This window comes from Microcebus murinus, chromosome 20 (assembly GCF_040939455.1).
Source record: "Microcebus murinus isolate Inina chromosome 20, M.murinus_Inina_mat1.0, whole genome shotgun sequence".
In the NCBI taxonomy this organism is placed as follows: domain Eukaryota; kingdom Metazoa; phylum Chordata; class Mammalia; order Primates; family Cheirogaleidae; genus Microcebus; species Microcebus murinus.
In genome coordinates, this window is record NC_134123.1 from 37961588 (window position 1) to 37967587 (window position 6000).

Here is a 6000-nt window from a genome sequence, read left to right on the forward strand (position 1 = left end):
TGCTGGGGCTTCACTGATGGTCAGAGTGACAGGAAGGTTTTCCCAAAGGGTTATCGTTGGCCGGCCGGGCGCGGAGGCTCACGCCAGTTATCCCAGCACTCTGGAGGCCCAGGAGGGAGGATCGCTGGAGGCCAGGAGTTGGAGGCCAGCCTGAGCAAGAGCAAGAAGCCTGCCTCTATTAAAAAAATATAAAGAAATGAGCTGGACAAGTAAAAAATAAAACAGAGAAAAAACGAGCCGGGCGTGGTGGCGCATGCCTGTGGTCCCAGCTACTCGGGAGGGAAGGCCGAGGCAGGAGGATCGCTGGAGGCCAGGAGCTGGAGGCCAGGCTGAGCAAGAGCCAGACCTCATGTCTACTAAAAAAAAATGGAAAGAAATGAGCTGGACAACTATAAATATATATATAGAAAAAATGAGCCGGGCGTGGAGGCGCGTGCCTGTCGTCCCAGCTACTCGGGAGGGAGGCCGAGGCGGGAGGATCGCTCAGGGTCAGGAGTTGGAGGCCAGCCCGAGCAAGAGCGAGACCCCATCTCTACTAAAAATAGAAAATTAATTGCCTGATTCAAAACATAAAGAAAAAACGAGCCGGGCGTGGTGGCGCATGCCTGTAGTCCCAGCTACACGGGAGGGAGGCTGAAGCGGGAGGATCGCTGGAGGCCAGGAGAATGGAGGCTGCTGTGAGCGAGGCTGACGCCACGGCACTGTAGCCCGGGCGACAGAGCGAGACTCTTGTCCCCCCAAAATAAAAAGGCCACTGTCTTCTCCTAGAAGCGACAGACTGGGGTCTCTTGCCCGTGTGGGTCTCACTCAGATCGAAGAATAGAGGCCGAGGAGGGAGGCGTCCTCGAACGGGGAGGACAAAGTGACCAGAGACGCTTGGACAGGAAGGAGGGCACCGGGCGCTGCTGGCTGCAGATGTCCCCAAAGCACGTGGCAGGCCCGTGGCCGCCTCCCGACTCGGCCTCGGAGCTGGGCCCGCGGCAGACAGGGTGAGGCCGGCGAAGGTCGGCCCGTGGGCAGGACCGGCGCCGGGTTAAAAGTGACTACCGGTCACCCTTTGGACCGGAAGTTCTCTGTCCCCCTGCCCCGGGCTGCATTGCACCGGTGGCGTGTGGGTTATTATTGACGTTCAAAACCCAGTGGAGGCCGGGCGCGGAGGCTCACGCCCTGTCATCCCAGCACTCTGGGAGGAGGCCGAGGCGGGAGGATCGCTCGAGGTCAGGAGTTCGAGGCCAGCCTGAGCAAGAGCCAGACCCCGTCTCTACTAAAAAATAGAAAAGAAACGAGCTGGACAACTAATATATATAAGACAAACGAGCCGGGCGTGGTGGCGCATGCCTGTCGTCCCAGCTACTCGGGAGGGAGGCCTGAGGCAGGAGGCTCGCGGGAGCCCAGGACTGGGAGGCCACCGTGAGCGAGGCTGATACCATGGCAACTCACTCTAGCCCGGGGAAACAAAGTGAGCCTCTCTCTCCGAAAAAAAAAGAGTCTAATAAAGTATTAGCACCAAATAAAAGGACAATTTTTTGTGCCCACAGTGATATAAGAGCTGGAAAAAATAAAGGAAATTTTTTTGGATTGGAATGTTGCAAAGATTGCAGTATTGCAAGGATTGGAATACTGCAAAGATTGGAATACTGCAAAGATTGGAATGTGCAAAGATTGGAATACACAAAGATTGAGATATTTTTATGATCGGAATATTGCAAAGATTGCAGTATTGCAAGGATTGGAATACAAAGATTGGGAATACACAAAGGTGAATATTGCAAACATTGTAATATCACAAAGGTTGGAATATTGCAAAGGTTGGAAATATACAAAGATTGGAATATTGCAAGGTTGGAATATTACAAACATTGTAATATCACAAAGGTTGGAATATTGCAAAGGTTGGAATATCATAAAGATTGGAATATTGCAAAGGTTGGAATATTACAGCTTTAACAATATTACAAGGTTGGAATATTGCAAGGTTGGGCACTATTACAAACATTGTAATATCACAAAGATTGAATATTACCAAGATTGGAATATTACCAAAGGTTGGAATATCGCAAAGTTGGAATATTGCAAGGTTGGAATATCGCAAAGATTGGAATGTGCAAGGTTGGAATATATTGCAAACATTAATATTACAAAGGTTGGAATATTACAAAGGTTGGAATATTACTTAAACATTGTAATATATAAGATTGGAATATTACAAAGATTAGCAAAGTTGGAATATTACCAAAAGGTTGGAATATTACAAAGGTTAAAGGTCTCATAAAAGGTTGGAATATTACAAACATTGTAACAATACAAAAGTTGGAATATAGCAAAGATTGGAATGTAAAGGTTGGAATATTACAAGGTGGAATATTGCAAACATTGTAATATACAGTTGAATATTATATGAGGTTAGTCTACAAAGTTGTTCTTCACAAGGTTTGATCCCTCATAAAAAATTCTATCTTTACTGACTGGGGAAGAAGAATGGTGTTTCTCAAACTTAGCGAGAAGAAAGGGGGAATTGTGACAGGGGAGAAAACAGTTCCGGGGGGCGGGCCTTCCAGCAGTTAGCCCTGTTGCGTAAACACCTCTTACAAACAAATAAGAAAAAGGTAGGAAGTGGGTGAGGATAACGCGGGAACATTCTGGTGTCTCAGCCTGTCATCCCAGCACTCTCGGAGGCCGAGGCAGGAGATCAGGCCAGCCTGGGCAAAGGGGGAGACCCTGTCTTTACTAAAAAAAAAAAAAAAAAAAAAAATAGAAAGAAATAGGCTGGACGACTAAATATAGGGAAGAAAAACAGGCCGGGCGTGGAGGCGCATGCCTGTTGTCCCAGCTACTCGGGAGGCCGAGGCAGGAGGATCGCTTGAGGCCAGGAGGTGGAGGCTGCTGTGAGCAGAGATGATGCCACGGCACTCACTCCAGCCAGGCGACAGAGCGAGATTCTGTCCCGTAAATAAATAAATAAAAATATTTTTATTTTTAAGAGAGAGTCTTGATCTGGAGGTGGAAGATGGAGGGTGGGAGGTGCAGGGTGGAGGAGTGGAGGGGGTGCAGCGTGGACGGTGGGGGTGGAGGGGTGGGGGTGCAGGGTGGAGGAGTGGAGGGTGCAGGGTGCAGGTGGAGGGTGCAGCGTGGAGGGGGGGTGCAGCGTGGAGGGGGTGCAGCGTGGAGGATGGCGTGGAGGGTGGGGGATGCAGCGTGGAGGGTGCGGGGTGGTGGTGTGGGGGTGCAGGGTGGGGGGTGGGGGGTGCAGTGTGGAGGTGGAGGGGTGCAGGGTGGAGGGAGTGGGGGGTGCAGTGTGGAGGGTGGAAGGGGTGCAGGGTGGAGGGTGGGGCGTGCAGCGTGGAGGGTGGGGGTGCAGGGTGGAGGTCGGGGTGCAGCGTGGAGAGTGGGGGGTGCAGCGTGGATGGTGGGGGTGCAGGGTGGAGGGTGGTGGTGTAGGGTGGAGGGTGGGGAGTGGAGGTGGAGGGGTGGGGGTGTGGGGTGGAGGGTGGGGGTGCAGGGTGGAGGGTGGGGTGTGGAGGGTGGAGGGTGGGGTGCAGGGTGGAGGTGGGGGTGTAGGGTGGAGGTGGGGGTGTGGGGTGGGGTGGAGGTGGGGGTGGGGTGGGGGGTGGGGGTGTAGGGTGGAGGGTGGAGGTGCAGGGTGGAGGGTGGGGGTGTAGGGTGGAGGTGGGGGTGCAGGGTGGAGGTGGAGGGTGCAGGGTGGAGGGTGGGGGTGCAGGGTGGAGGGTGGGGGTGCAGGGTGGAGGGTGGGGTGGGGTGGAGGTGGGGGTGTAGGGTGGAGGGTGGGGGTGCAGGGTGGAGGGTGGGGGTTTTGGGGTGGAGGGTGGAGGTGCAGGGTGGGGGTGGGGGTGCAGAGGGTGGAGGGTGGGGGTGCAGGGTGGAGGGTGGGGGTGTAGGGTGGAGGGTGGGGTGTGGGGTGGAGGGTGGGGGTGCAGGGTGGAGGGTGGAGGGCTGGGGTGGAGGGTGGGGTGCAGGGTGGAGGGTGGGGGTGCAGGGTGGAGGGTGGGGTGGGGTGGAGGGTGGGGTGTGGAGGGTGGAGGGTGGGGGTGTAGGGTGGAGGGTGGGGTGTGGAGGGTGGAGGGTGGGGGTGCTGGGGTGGAGGTGGGGTGCAGGGTGGAGGGTGGGGGTGGGGTGGAGGGTGGAGGGGGTGCAGGGTGGAGGGTGGGGGTGCAGGGTGGAGGGTGGGGTGCAGGGTGGAGGGTGAAGGGTGCAGGGTGGAGGGTGGGGTGCAGGGTGGAGGGTGGAGGGTGCAGGGTGGAGGGTGGGGGTGTAGGGTGGAGGGTGGAGGGGGTGCAGGGTGGAGGGTGGGGTGCAGGGTGGAGGGTGGGGTGCAGGGTGGAGGGTGGGGGTGCAGGGGTGGAGGGTGGAGGGGTGCAGGGTGGAGGGTGGGGGTGTAGGGTGGAGGGTGGAGGGTGCAGGGTGGAGGGTGGGGTGCAGGGTGGAGGGTGGGGGTGGGGTGGAGGGTGGAGGGTGCAGGGTGGAGGGTGGGGGTGCAGGGTGGAGGGTGGGGTGTAGGGTGGAGGGTGGGGTGCAGGGTGGAGGGTGGGGTGTGGAGGGTGGAAGGTGGGGGTGCAGGGTGGAGGGTGAAGGGTGCAGGGTGGAGGGTGGGGGTGTAGGGGTGGAGGGTGGGAGGTGCAGGGTGGAGGTGGGGGGTGCAGGGTGGAGGGTGGGGGTGTAGGGTGGAGGGTGGAGGGTGCAGGGTGGAGGGTGGGGGTGCAGGGTGGAGGTGGGGGTGCAGGGTGGAGGGTGGAGGTGCAGGGTGGAGGGTGGGGGTGCAGGGTGGAGGGTGGGGTGCAGGGTGGAGGGTGCAGGGTGCAGGGTGGAGGGTGGGGGTGGGGTGGAGGTGGGGGTGGAGGGTGGAGGGTGGGGTGGAGGGTGGGGGTGCAGGGTGGAGGGTGGGGGTGCAGGGTGGAGGGTGGGGGTGCAGGGTGGAGGGGTGGGGGTGCAGGGTGGAGGGTGGAGGGTGGAGGGGTGCAGGGTGGAGGGTGGGGGTGCAGGGTGGGGTGGTGGGGTGGGGTGGGTGGGGTGGGGTGGGGGTGGGGTGGGGTGGGGTGGGGTGGGGTGGGGTGGTGGTGTGGGGTGGAGGGTGGGGGTGCAGGGTGGGAGGGCGCGGTGTGGAGGGTGAGGGTGGAGGGTGGAGGGTGGGGGTGCAGCGTGGAGGGGTGGAGGGTGGGGGGTGCAGGGTGGAGGGTGGTGTAGGGTGGAGGGTGCAGGGTGGAGGGTGAGGGGTGCAGGGTGGGGTGCAGGGTGGAGGTGGAGGGTGGAGGTTGGGGTGGAGGGTGAGGGGTGCGGGTGGAGGGTGCAGGGTGGAGGGTGAGGGTGCAGGGTGGAGGGTGGAGGGTGGAGGGTGCAGGGTGGAGGGTGAGGGGTGCAGGGTGGAGGGTGCAGGGTGGAGGTGGAGCGCAGTGTGGGAGGGTGCAGGGTGGAGGGGAGGGGCAACATTCTGGTCACCATTTTTTTCTTTTTTTTTCAGACCGAGTCTCGCTCTGTCGCCGGGCTGGAGTGAGCGCCGTGGCGTCAGCCTCGCTGCAACCAGGACTCCTGGCCTCAAGCGATCCTCCCGCCTCGGCCTCCCTCCCGAGTAGCTGGGACGACAGGCACGCGCCACCACGCCCGGCTAAGTTTTTATTTAAATATATTTTCGCCTGGCCAATTAATTTCTCTATTTTTAGTAGAGACGGGGTCTCGCTCTTGCTCAGGCTGGCCTCCAACTCCCGACCTCGAGCCTCCCCCGCCTCGGCCTCCCAGAGTGCTGGGATTAGAGGGGTGAACCCGGCTTCAGAACCTTTTCCAGAATTTCTTATATTTTTGCCAAGTTTGCCAGATCACAATTCCCTTCTTTATCTGCAGATTTTTTCCTTTTTTCTGTAAATTATAGTTTATGTATTTATTCTCTTTTTCTTAATCTTGTTTTTTTATTTTGGAAATTTGGCCTCTAGTTTCACCTTATTTTATACTAACTGCCTGGCTTGGTTTCTGCTCCCCCTGCTTCTTCCTCCC